The following is a 14,466-nucleotide window of genomic DNA, read 5'->3' as shown; positions in this document are numbered from 1 at the left end:
ATTTTATTAGTCATTCAGTACTACATATGCTGACAGAAATTATGGCAGCTCAGTGAAGTCTTTTTAGAAATAACCACAACTCGTTACCAAGTTAATGTTTCAAATTGTAATTATTTTTGATCTTGAAAACTTGCAAAAGAATTATTTTCAGAACATTAATTCCTCAAATTAAATTAAATTTAAATTTAATTAAATGCTGTTAAGTTCCTTGAGAGTCCCCCTCTGCCAACCCTATGCATCCAGATAAATCTGTTGAGGTCCTGCTTCATGTTCTACTACTTCTGGATGTTAGCTTTTCCTCTTCAAGGAGGAGGGCCTCTTCTGTGTGCCTTCTCTATTATAGAATGCCCTTACCCGAGAGATCTTAAAAGCAAGGTAAGATCTTTTTGTTCCACCAGGCATTTGAGGACTTGGGGAGAATGTGGTTGGTTTTTGCTGCTGTTTGGGGGTTTTGGTGAGAGTTTAAAATTTATTTTATGGTTTTAATGTGGATCAATTTATTTTTAAATGAGCTGACTGGGCAACTGAAGAATAAAGTGGAAATATGATGACTGCCAAATTATTTTGACATAATGGAAAGCCCCGTGTATGCTGCAGTTACCACATTTTATAAAAATATATAATGATGTATAATGGAGGGAGCAGATAACTGAGGGCCCCTTAAGTAAGGAAATGGTATGTTCAAATGCTTGAACGATGCAGAAATGCTTTTACTTGTCTATACCTGAATAATCCAGTTGAGCATGGAAGTTAATAGTTCCCATTAAGAAGGAAAGTCACAAAACCTTTAGTTCCACAACACAGTAATTTTGAAAGCACATACATGCTGCCCTCCCCATTTTGTATGGTTGCACACACAGAGAGGAATACAATGTTTTAATAAACTACTGGTATTGGAGAAATCATAAGGGCCGTTAAGTCCACCCTCCAGGAATAAGGCCCAAAACATACAGACACACATATATATACCAAAATCAAACCAAGTAATCCATACCATATTGCCAATATGGTAGGAGTATGGATGAATCAGTGAATTTATTTCCAGATCCTGATTAGTACTTTTAGATGAAGTAATATGTTCTTTTCATTACAAAGTCAATTGCCAAACTGAATTCTTTGGCTTGCTTATATTTTTATTTTTATAAAGTGTCTTAAAACTGTCTTACAGATTTGTTTTGTTGTAGAAAAATGAGATTAGACTATCTGTTAAATACACTTTTTACTTGCTGCATTTATAATCTATCTTTCTGCAACTGCTTTCAGTTTAAAATAAAACCCAAGAATAAAAGCTGTAAAACATACAAGAGAATTCTCTCATGCCATTTGTGGTCTCTGCAACAGAAATAAGGTACCACAAAATACGTCTTCTGGTGTCTTAAAAGACTAATAAAAACTAACCCTATTATTGCAAAAACTTTTGTGGACTACAAAAAAAATATATTCTGAGCATACATACTTTCCACACCTCTCAGCAAAACACAAACAAAAAACATTTTGCCAGACTTGATAAACAAAAAGAAAATACTATGAGTATATGCAGTTTCACATTTTAAGCTCACTTAATTCATAATTGTTTTGGCTCACTTCTGCTTTGACCTTCTTTTTACTATTTTATTTTTACAGGTAAAACAGTAAGGAAAATAATACAGGCTGTATTTTTCCTAATTGATCAATTAAAAAATAAATTCTCCCACTTTCCAGTGTTCTGGCCCAATGGCAAAACTATTAAGTTAACATGATTTTAAAATGTCATAGATTAGTATAATTTTTTATTTTATTAATAATTTAATTGTGTTAAAATTATTATTTGATTTTATCCCCCTCTTTTATAAAATAACTTTAAACTTAGTGGGCTGAACCTTTCTGTTCCTTGTTCACAAAAAAGCCAAGGCTGCCATCCTATGCCCACTTACCTGGGAGTAAGCCTATTAAAGAGACTTACTTCTGAGTAGACACTTACACTGTTGTACTGTAAGCTAACTATATAATAAATTCTTAATGAATGCCTGGGCTTTAGTTCCAACCCAGCAGGAAACATGCCTAAGCGTCTTTGCAAAGTTTTCAGGTTTTGCATTTGCCACTTTTTTGCATGGGTGTGTGTGTTCTTTAACATCCACTCACAATTATTGTGTAGTATTTGCAGAAAGTAACTTCTAAGGAGTACCTGATCTCAGACACACCTATAATGGGAAATTGCAATCCTGGTTTCTGGGAGGAAAAGAAGGGCAAGGTACGGAGATTCTAAGGATAGAACTGAGATAGAAACAAGAAAGAAAATGTGTCCTAAAGCTGAGAGGAAAATAGTAGCTCGTTAGGATCTTTGATGTCTAAAAAACTCATAGATCACAGCTCTGACTTCACTCATTGGTTAAGAACATTGAAAGCAGGAGCAGCCAGGTTGTCTCATTTCCCAGAAATCGCTTAGAAGATTGCCTGCACATTTTGCTTTATGATGTTTGTTCTTGGAGGATTAGAGGCTTACTGTTTTTTTCTAAATGAAAGCTCAAAGTTGGTGCTTTGCAGGTATGGGTCCTGATGCAGTTGTTTCATTATAATCTGGCCATGGCTGATGGCATAAATTCCTTGATCTGGGCTTCTCCACTTCTATTGAGCTAGACTTCAGAATCATGTCAATTGGCTGTCCCAATAATACTGATTTAGTAGTTAATAAATCTATAATTCTAATATTCTTTATTGTATTGGTCAAATTAGTAAGCCAGCAAAGAATGTTTGAAAAGAAACCAATTCATTGTTTTCAGTTCATTCTCAATATTTATCCTATATGCGCTCTGTAAACTGCTTTAAACTCTTAGAAAGCCCCACAGGAGACCACTGGAAAGGAACTGGAGTGAGGTAGTTGAGTTTTGAAAGGAAACTTAGAAAGCTTACTTAAAAGTGTAGTTTAGATGGTAGATAGCCCAAGGTCTAATTGACCTTGGCAGCATTACAGAAATAACTTGGTGTAAACATTAACGGTCCTTGAACAATTTCTTTCCAATCTATTAGACACCACAGGGTGTTTTTCACTGTGGTTTTATCTTTCACTTCTGTCTCTTGTTTCTGCCTCTGTATTTTTTTGTAACAAGTATGTAAACATTTGAGGAACAGTTCTATTTCTTACTTACATTGCCCTTATATCAAACTTTAAAATGTCAGACATATATTGCAGTTAAAATTGTTCAAAGGCTTTGCATCATGCAACTACAATTTAACTTTCCCTTAAGTTACTGTAACTCTCATTTTCATTAGTAACCCCGCCCCATACACATAATAATAATAATAATAATAATAATAATAATAAACAACTTTATTTCTACCCCGCCCTTTTTCCAATAGGACTCAGAGCGGCTTACAACTAAAAACAACACCATTAAAACATACAGAGTATATTATTAAAAAATAATTAAACTATGAGAAAAAATAAAACCATAAAGTATAGGTTAAAAACAGCGGACAATTTAAAATAATAAAATCATATAATGTAATCACCAAACCTATGACACTTAATCCTGGTTGTTCTCTATCCCAAATGCCCGTTGAAATAAAACAGTCTTTACTTGTCGCCGGAAAGACGGCAAGGAGGGAGCTGATCGCACCTCACTCGGAAGGGAGTTCCACAGCCTAGGGGCGGCCACCGAAAGGCCCTATCTCATGTCCGCGTCATATGTGCTTGCGAAGGTGTGGGGAACACAAGAAGGGCCTCACCTGAAGATCTCAAATCCCGGACAGGTTCATGTAGGGAGATACGATCTGTCAAATAGTCTGGACCTGAGCCGTATAGGGCTTTGTAGGTCAAAACCAGCACTTTGAATTGTGACCGGAAACAAATTGGCAGCCAGTGGAGCTGTTGTAACAGGGGAGTTGTATGGTCCCTGTAACCAGCCCTGGTTAGCACTCTGGCTGCAGCTCTTTGTACCAATTTAAGTTTCCAAACAGTCTTCAAAGGCAGCCCCTCGTAGAGCGCGTTACAGTAGTCTAAGCGGGATGTAACCAAGGCATGCATCACCCTAATCAGATCAGGTAGCTCCAGGAACAGGCGCAGCTGGTGCACCAGTTTTAATTGGGCAAATGCGCTCCTGGATACAGCAGCAATCTGGGCCTCCAAATTCAAAGCTGAGTCCAGGAGTACACCCAAACTGCGAACCTGAGACTTCAGGGGGAGTGCGACCCCATCCAGCACCGGTTGAATCCTTATTCCCTGATCTGCCCTCTGACTGACCAGGAGTACCTCTGTTTTGTCAGGATTTAATCTCAACTTGTTTGCCCTCATCCAGTCCATCACTGATGCCAGACACTGGTTTAGGGCCTGTATGGCTTCCTTGGCTTCAGGTGGAAAAGAGAAATAGAGTTGAGTGTCATCAGCATACTGATGACACCGAACCCCAAAACCCCGGACAACCTCTCCCAGCGGTTTCATGTAGATGTTGAATAACATGGGGGACAAAACGGAACCCTGAGTGACCCCATAGGTCAATGGCCAAGGGGTCGAGCAAGAGTCCCCCAGTACCACCTTCTGGGTTTGGTCCTCCAGGAAGGATTGGAGCCACTGTAACACAGTGCCCCCAAGTCCCATATCGGCAAGGCGGCCCAGAAGGATACCATGATCGATGGTATCGAAAGCCGCTGAGAGGTCCAGCAGAGATACACTCCCCCTGTCCAGTTCTCTGCGTAGGTCATCCACCAAGGCGACCAAAGCCGTCTCTGTCCCATAGCCATGCCTGAAACCAGATTGAAATGGATCCAGATAATCCGTATTATCCAGGAATCTCTGGAGTTGGGCGACCACCACACGCTCTATTATCTTGCTTAAAAATGGAATATTGGAGACTGGCCGGTAGTTACCTAGTAAAGAGGGATCCAGGGAGGGCTTTTTCAGCAGTGGTCTTATATCTGCCTCCTTTAAGCATGATGGAATTCTGCCTTGTTGTAGAGACGCATTAACTACTCCCCTGACCCAATCGACCAGTCCCCTTCTGGTACTTCTAATGAGCCAGGAAGGGCAAGGGTCCAGTACACACGTGGTGGCACGTGTCGCTCCAAGGATCTTGTCCACATCCTCGGATAGAACAAGTTGAAAAGAATCCATTTTAATTGGACAAACAGGCACCGAAGTTACATCCTCAGAGACTGTATCAATTTTAGCGTTCAAGTCACAGTGAATCTGAGCGACTTTGTCCGCAAAGTGCCATGCAAATTCTTGACAGCGGTCTGCTGAGTGGTCAGAATTACCCCCACGGGGGCTGGAACTTAAAAGCCCCCTAACCACTCGAAACAGTTCCGCTGGATGGCTCCCAGCAGACGCAATGGAGGCTGAGAAGAAAGATTTCTTCTTAGCCCGTACTGCCTCGGAGTAGGCCTTCAAATAGGCTCTAGCCTGAGATTGATCAGCTTCACTCCGAGTCTTCCGCCAATGTCGCTCTAGTCCCTGTCTGACACGCTTCATCACCACCAGCTCCTTGGAAAACCATGGAGCCAGTTTGGCTCCACTCTGAAAGAGGGGATGCTCGGGAGCAATCGTGTCCCCCGTCCTGGTGATATCTCTATTCCAGAGATCAACCAGGGCTTCAACAGGATCGCCTGCCAAGGTGACAGGAAAATCTCCAAGAGCCATCAGGAAACCATCCGGATCCATCAGCCTCTTGGGACAGACCATTCTAATCGGTCCCTCACCCCTGCAGAGGCTCTGAGTCCCAGTGAGTTTAAACCCGACCAGGTAGTGATCTGTCCATGACAACGGAACCACTGCAAGTTCTTCCACACCAAGATCACTGTCATCCCGACCAACACAGAAAACAAGGTCGAGGGTGTGACCAGCAACATGAGTGGGGCCAGATACTACTTGGGACAGACCCATGGTTGTCATGGAGGCCATGAAGTCCTGAGCCATTCCCAACAGAGCAGTCTCAGCATGGATGTTGAAGTCACCCAATACCACAAGCCGAGGGGACTCCAACACCAACCCCGAGACTACCCCTGCTAGCTCAGGTAGGGAGACTGTGGAGCGGCGGGGTGGACTGTACACCAACAGAATCCCTATTCTGTCCTGGCCACCTAACTTCAAGTACACACACTCGAACCCTGAGAACTGTGGGAGAGGGCACCTGGTCAGGGGGATAGTATCACGATAGACCACTGCGACCCCACCTCCCCGTCCCCCAGGTCTCGGCTGCGGTTGTACTGAAAAACCAGGTGGACAAAGCTGGGAGAGATTAAACCCCCCAGGTTCATCCAGCCAGGTTTCCGTAATACAGGCCAGGTCAGCATGCTCATCGAGGACCAAATCCTGAATGAGCATCGATTTTCCATTCACCGACCTGGCATTCACCAGCAGCAGTTTTAACCCAGGGGCACTGTCACCGAGGCCATCCAGGTTGTTTGAGCGGGAAGACAGCTTGGGGGTTATCAGCAGTCGGTTACACTCTACCCTCCCGTGATAGCATGGCTGTCTCCCTACTTCATATCTCCCTCTGCCTTCAACAACATTAATGGCAGCCCCTTGGATTCCTTCCTTCACCCCATGGATCCCTTCCTTTGCCCACTTATCCACAAACTTAAATGACCGTTTTAAACTAGGGAGTGTGTCAGAGGCGGTCAGGGAGAAGGAAAGATATGTGTCAGCCTACAAACATTAGGGGGAGAACACTTCAGAGGAGCTAGCTAACGGAACCGGTCCTCAACAACTACACAAATTGATACTCATTTGGGATGTAGTCTTGCAGGTAGTTTGGTGATTTGTCAGTCTTATTGATGTGAAGCTAATGAGAGATGCTTTATGACAGCTAATTTATTTATTTGTTTATTTATTTATTGCACTTGTATACCGCCCCATAGCCGAAGCTCTCTGGGCAGTTTACAACAATCAAAAACATTAAAACAAATACACAACTTAAAAACATATTTTCAAAACAATTTAAAACACAATTTTAAAATTTAAAACAATATAAAAAACAATTTAAAAACACATGCTAAAATGCCTGGGAGAATTGTGAGGTTACTTGAGGTTGGCAGTTACAGTGGTTCAGGATGGCTGGCATGTTTCTGTTAAATGTATAGTTTATTTAATACAGTGAGTCCACAGTGAGTTTGGTGAGTAGGGTTGCCTGGTCTCTGGTTTTTGCCGAGAAACTGGATTTTGGGGGTCCTCTCCGGGTCTCCAGGTGAGTCACCCCAATATCCAGACTCAGCTTCTTTTTTTAAAACAATGAAGTTGCTATGTGGTCTAGTTCAAGAGATAAACACCAAAATGTCAGCAGCCCCCCCAACTTCCATTAAATGAGCTTGTAGCTGGCTGCGCTAACCCCGCCCTTTCAGGTTTGTAGCCAATAAGTGAAGTCAGGGTTGTGATTGACAAGGGATTTGTTGACGTCCAGGCAATAGTTAGAACCCATTACAAGTCCAGAAAACTGTTATCTTTTCCTGCTAGTTGGAAAATCTCATAAATTGAGTAAGTTTATAGCTTTCAGCCGTAGCAAAAGTCCCTTTCTCTCTCTGTGCAGGTCAGGAGATGTAGAACAAAAAATCACAGCAGGATCTTCGTCAGCGATTGTTTACTGTAAACAATTTCAGTTATGATTATAATAAAAGCGTACATGCAGAATTTTTTTAAATTACTTGCAAAAATAGCATATTATACATTTTATCCTTCAAATAGAAATTTCAAAGAAGTTAAAATTTTTCTGGGCTGTTGAAGAGGGCAGTTTGTCTAATTCAGTTGTCTGATTTTCTAGTTTCTGTCTAGCCTGTTTTGAAAAACTTCCCAATATGAAACTTTAATCCTATACTCACTTTTCTGGGAGTAAAGCTGCAATGCTAATCCCACATACCAAGAGTAACCCCCATTGAATTCAATAGGACTTACTTTTGAGTAGACATGGTCAGGATTGTGCTGTAAATCAAAGAGACTTTTGAGTGAACATAGCAAAGGATTGTGTTGCAAATCTTTCTCTTCCCCTCCAATCCTATTTTTAAAGCAATTAGGCAGGGCTTACCTAGGCGTCACTGGTTTTATTTTGTAGGAAACTAATACTGATTTTATTTTTATTTTTTTTAAATGTTCTTCAGTGACCAACTGGTTTTGACAATAAACTATTATATGGGATGTATGCATTTTTACATCTCCAGTGTATGTGTGTATATAGAATATTTCCAACAACCCTAACAGGTAAGATTGGAAACCAAGGCAGCTCACAACAAGAAGTAAATCCCTTTAAAATCCAATAACCGTAAAACAAGTATTAAAACAGTTGCGAAACAGCTTGACATGGCATGATTCTGAATTTTGAGCCCTGGACTGCTGCCTGGACTCAGTGGTGGGCTGGATGAGGGCCAATAAACTGAGTCTGAATCCTAGCAAGATGGAGGCGCTGTGGGTTGGTGGTTCCCGAGTTGGATAACTGGTCAGTTGCCTCTTTTGGATGGGGTTGTACTCCCTCTAAAAGAGCAGGTTCATAATCTCGGGGTGCTCCTGGATCCATCTTTGTTGCTAGAGGCCCAGGTGACCTCAGTGGCTCGGAATGCCTTTTACCAGCTTTGGCTGGTAAGACAGCTGCGGCCGTTTCTGGACTGGGATAGCCTGACCACTGTTGTCCATGCACTGGTATCCTCCAGGATGGATTATGTGGGGATGCCCTTGAGATTGGTCTGGAAGTTACAGCTGGTGCAAAATGCAGTGGCGAGCCTGCTCACTGGGGCAGGGTATGGTCAACATGCCACCCAGCTGCTAAATAATTGCACTGGCTGCCCATTTGCTACCAGGCCAAGTTCAAGGTTCTAGTTTTGCTGTACAAAGCCCTATACAGCTCGGGACCAGGATACCTGAAAGACTCTTATCCCTTATATACCCAGTCGATCACTGCGTTCTGGAGGTGAGGCTGCACATACCATCTTATCTGGAGGTCTGTTCTGCACAACATAGGAAACGGACCTTTAGTGTGGCGGCACCTGCCCTGTGAAATTCCCTCCCTTTAAATATTAGACAGGCACCATCTCGGTTATGTTTTCAGAATCTATTGAAGACCTTCTTTCAACAAGCCTTTTAAATTGAGACCTATCCCAATCTGTGCCTGTGTTGGAATTGCTTTTTAATATGTTGTTAAACCTTCTTTTTTAAAATGTTTTTAATCTTAGAAGACGTTTTGAAAGCTTTTTTAAGAAACTTTTTAAAAGATGTTTTTGTTTTAATGTGTTTTAAACTTTGTTTTTATGATGTTTTAAAGTTTTTAGTGCTTTTGCTTGCCACCCTGGGCTCCTGCCTGGAGGAAGGGCGGGATATAAATCAAATAAAAAAATAAAAATTTTGGGTTGGGTGAGGGAAGTTCTTTAACACTTGAGGTTGCAGTACTGTGCACACTCCCCTGTTTGAGTAAGCCCCATTGAATACATTGGGACTTGCTTCTGAGTAAACACGCATAGGATTGTACGATAAATATCTTTACAGTTTGTGTAAGTAATAAACAACTTTGACAGTCATGCTTATATAAATATTTCTTCATACTATGTCCCGATAAGTATCTGATTTCACGCTATGGTTGTACATTATTATTTCCTCTACGTTTTAAGTGTGCCCTTCTTCCTTGGGGTGGTCATGGTCTCCCTCTGTTGTGCAGGTTAGGCTGAAAGATGGTGAGTAGCCCATGGTCACCCAGCAAATGTTATAGCTGATTTCCATTTTTAAAAAAAACTAATTAATATTATTTACATGCAGGAAACGTTTATTACGTAGATCCACAAAATACATTTAAAGCAGATCCAATTCACATTTAAAGCACATGACTTCCCCCAAACCCCGGGAAGTATAGTTTCCCTCTCACAGTTTACAGTTCCCATGATTTTGTGGTGGGATTCATGTGCTTCAAATGTGTGTTGAATTTGCTTTAAATGAATAGTGTGGATCTGCCCTAGGTATGCTATGTATTCATTAGTGAATTGAAAAGAACAATTTTAAAAGATACTTTTTGAACAGGGGAAAGGCTGTAGCTCAGTAAGAGGGCACATGCTTTGCATACAAAGGTCCAAAATCCAATCTCTGGAAAAGACTGTTGCCTGGAATCCTGGAGAGCCAATGCTAGTCCATGTCATCAGTACTGAGCTAGATGGTACCAGATGGCCTGATATAAGGCAGATTCCTTTGTTTCTAAAAGAGGACAGAGACCTAAGGGCCACAGTGACTCTGAAATTTATTTATGCATTTTATTTACAACTTTTATGTAGTGCTTTATCGTAAACCACCTCAAAGCGGTTTGCAGAATGAATTAAAACAATGACATTATTGGCAAAAACAGTTGAAGACAGGTATTTTAAAACATTCAAGATAATAAAACCAGCAATGAGTTAAAAACAGATAAAAAGCATAATAGCTTCTACATGCCTGGGTAGGCTTGCCTAAACAAAAATGTTTTCAGCAGTGCCGAAAAGAGTACAATGAAGGTGCCTGCCTAATGTCAGTAGGCAAGGGGTTCCAAAGTATTGGTGTTGCCACATTAAAGGATCAGTTTCTTATAAGAGCAGAGCAAGTACTATGTGGCACCCATAACATGGAAACCACACCTCGAAGTTGACCTGGTACCAAATCGGCAACCAGTACAGATTTCAGAGCAAGGTATTATGTGCTGACAGGGTCTCATCATGCCAGCAATCATGCCACAGCATTCTACACCAGCTACAGCCCCTGGGTCAGGTTGTGCTGCATTGGGATTTCTGTGACCTTGGCTGACTGGCTGCCAGGATTTTTTTAGTTTTGTTTAGGAATCCTGACTGATTGTGAGATGCTGAGTTTTCTGCCTTACTCATAGGAATCTATGTGGTTGGTATAGTATTGCATTGAGGAAATCATCACTGTCTTGTTTTTCTTTCTCTTTTTGCATTTCATTTACCTTTAACTTCACTCCCTTACATCCATTGAAGTAGCAACAGTGTTTCCATGCACTCAGCTCAACCCCCTTAAAACCACTGATGATGCATCTTGTTGTTTGCATGATGTTTTGTTTCTTGCCCAATAGAGGTAAAAGAGAAGTCACATTCTGGGAAGTGCGGCTTCAATTGCTGCTGTTCCCAAGTTACTGCCTGTGAATGTAAACTAACCCGTGCGTGTTTTCTCTCTGTCAATCATTACTCACTGGAATTGGATTGGCTGTCAAAGTGAGTTTGTAGCAGCCCACTGGGTAGGCAGAAAAGGGTAGAGAATCTTCTTAATTTTTACTCATTTCTCAAACCTCTCTCTGCAGTGAAGGGTCAAGTCTGTAAAGATGTTTGGAGCAGCCACATTAAAAGGTGGGTGGGGCATTCTAGGGGCATTCCTCTTTCAACCAGCCTTTTAAGTTGAGACTTATCCCAGTCTGCATCTGTGTCAGAATTGTTTAATATGTTTTTAACCCTTTTATAAAGTTGTTTTTAAAAAAATGTTTTTAATGATGTTTTGTTAATGTATTTTAAGATCTGTTCTTACAATGTTTTAAAGTGTTTTAGTGCTTTGTTTGCTGCCCTGGGCTCCTGCTGGGAGGAAGGGGGGGATACAAATTAAATATTTAAATAAATAAGTAAATAGGAGGGGGTTGCCAACCATGCTTCGATATGGATATCTTTGCAGAGGATCCCTAGTCAAGCCATACCAACAGCACAATCCTAACCATATCTACTCAGAAGTAAGACTTGTTGAGTTCTATGGGGCATAGTCCCTTAGTAAGTGTGTTTAGAAATACAGCCTTCATCTTTACTCTTGAGTGCTCCCATCTAACATCTCCACTACACTAGGTTCCCTTTTTCCTACAATGGCCTTCTGTTGACTGGCCAGGCCTGAGCACACTTAAACCCTTTTTGCCAGAAGCGAGTAGGCTAGATTAAATGTTGCCTACCCAGGCTTCAGTCTCAGTAACTTGTAACAACTCTATTGGTTCTATTGCCTCTTTCCTTTCTAAATCCAGCTTGGACGTCTGGCATTTCTCGCTCCATATAAGGTAAGAGCCTTTGTTGTAGAATCTTCAGCATTACTTTACTTGCATGGTAAGGAAGAGGTACCAGAGATCATATCGCAAAAATAATTGGATAATGGAATGGATCAAGGAATTTCAGAAGGAAATCACCTTATGCTTTATAGATTACAGCAAAGCCTTTGATTATGTAGATCATGAAAAACTATGGAATGCTTTAAAAGAAATGGGGGTGCTACCACATCTGATTGTCCTGATGCGCAACCTATACTTTATAGACAAGAGTCTACTTAAGGACAGAATATGGAGAATCCGATTGGTTCCCATTCGGGAAGGGTAAGACAGGGTGTATTTTGTCACCCTTTTTGTTTAATCAATATGCAGAACATCATACGGAAACCGGGATAGGACCAAGATGAAGGAGGTGTGAAAATTGGAGGGAGAAATATCAATAAATATGCAGATGATACCATACTACTAGCAGAAACCAGTAATGATTTGAAATGCTGATGAAAGTTAGAGGAAAGCACAAGAGCAGGACTACAGCTGAACGTCAAGAAGACTAAAGTAATGACAACAGAAGATTTATGTAACTTTAAAGTTGAGAATGAGGACATTGATCTTGTCAAGGATTATAAATACCTTGGCACAATCATTAACCAAAATGGAGACAAGAGTCAAGAAATCAGAAGGACTGGGGAGGGCAGCTATGAGAACTAGAAAAGGTCCTCAAATGCAAGGATGTATCACTGAACACTAAAGTCAACAAGTTGGACAGTGAAAAACAAGGATAAGGAAAAAATTAACTCATTTGAAATGTGGTGTTGGAGGAGAGCTTTGCAGATACCATGTGCAGTGAAAAAGACAAATAATTGGGCGTTAGAACAAATTAAATCAGAACTATCATTAGAAGCTAAAATGATGAAACTGAGGTTATCCTACTTTAGACACATCATGAGAAGACGTGATTCACTAGAAAAGACAATAATGCTGGGAAAAGCAGAAGGGAGTAGAAAAAGGAAAACCAAATAAGAGATGGATTGACTCCATAAAGAAAGCCAGAGACCTGAACTTTACAAGATCTGAACAGGGTGGTTTATAACAGATGATATCGGAGGACACTAATTCATAGGGTCGCCATAAGTCATAATTGACTTGGAGGCACATAACAACAACAACCCAGGCTCCCTAAGCAGGTGAGAAGGAATGATCCTATCACTTCAGCTGTACCTGGGAACACCCTCATTTAGCTAAGATTTTTATCTTAATTTCCAAGCAGAGAAAAAAAATTGAGAGGTATTCACCAGGGCCCACGTCTGAGAGTTCGGAATGCTTCTGACATAGCAAGCCTGGGTGAGTCCCTCACTGGGTCGTCACCTTGTAGTGGTGAGTGGGCTTGTGTGTTCCAATGAACCCTATGAGCGATGGCGTTGGGAGTCATGTACTCCCAGCAGGGTCACCCATGGTGGTAAGGTCAAGGGAGAGGAACCAGATAAAGAGTGATCCAAGAATGTCCTCAACAGCAGAATAGGTGGAGGATAACAATGTGTATGTTATAACGGCTGTGAAGGCGGATGAAGGCTGCAGCAGATAAGAGACTTCCAATTGTCGTGGTAACTAAGCCATTGGATCAAAGCCTTTTTCTGTCAAGATTGTGTGTTGATCATTGTGCGCCAATCTCCACACGTAAAACAAATTCACACACAGGCGTCTTCCGACCAAACCCAAAGTCCCATGACGACAAGGGCAGGACTGTGAAATCCAGAAGCCCTTAGTCATGGACCGGCACATGGGCGATAGATACAGACTCAGTCATCCTGGCTCAAGGACCGAGGCAGTTGCGTAGTTTGGCAGCTGTATCCACAACAGCAATCCTATTCAGGATCCACTCTGCTCACCCTGTATGGGGAGGGGGCTAGAAAAGGTGCCCTAAACATAGTCAGCCTCATCTCTCTCCCTGACTGGATTACTGCGTCCAGTGGGATCACCACTTAGCGGTTGCAAAAGACTATTGAACTTTGGAACATGGAATATAGGGACATTGCTGGACAGTCCAATTAGTGAACATCCAGAACTCAGGACTGCCATCATCGCTAGGGAGTTGAGACATTTTAATATTGACATAGCAGCACTCCAAGAAACTCAAAGAGCAGGACGACAATTGAAGGAAGAAAAAGGAGGTTATACCTTTTTCTGGAAAGGACTGCCTGAGCAAGAATGACGAATACATGGAGTAGGCTTTGCTATTAACAGTAATCTTGTGAAGCTTTTGTCAGAAGTTCCTATTGGCATTAATGAACGACTCTCAGCTGTCTGGTTAAAACTTGCCAAAAACCAGCAGGCAACTATTCTAAGTGCTTATGCACCAACATTAGATGCTGATGAAGATATCAAGGAAAAAATTTATACCCAGCTGGACACCATCTTATCAGTGATACCTAAGGAGGATAAAATTATCCTCTTGGGCGATTGCAATGCAAGAGTTGGGTGTGATTTGGATTTCTGGCCAGAAACCATTGGGAAAGAAGGAGTTGGCGATAGC

General features: G+C 41.5%; 1 protein-coding gene across 16 annotated transcripts in view; it reads left to right on the top strand.

Moving 5' to 3' along the window:
* Window positions 1-14,466, top strand: part of C2CD5 (C2 calcium dependent domain containing 5) — a 154,460-nt gene that overhangs the window by 57,013 nt on the left and 82,981 nt on the right. The window lies entirely within an intron of this gene.

This window comes from Rhineura floridana, chromosome 8, assembly GCF_030035675.1.
Source record: "Rhineura floridana isolate rRhiFlo1 chromosome 8, rRhiFlo1.hap2, whole genome shotgun sequence".
In the NCBI taxonomy this organism is placed as follows: domain Eukaryota; kingdom Metazoa; phylum Chordata; class Lepidosauria; order Squamata; family Rhineuridae; genus Rhineura; species Rhineura floridana.
The sequence above is the reverse complement of the archived record's forward strand: the minus strand, read 5'-3'. Positions and strand labels throughout refer to the sequence as shown.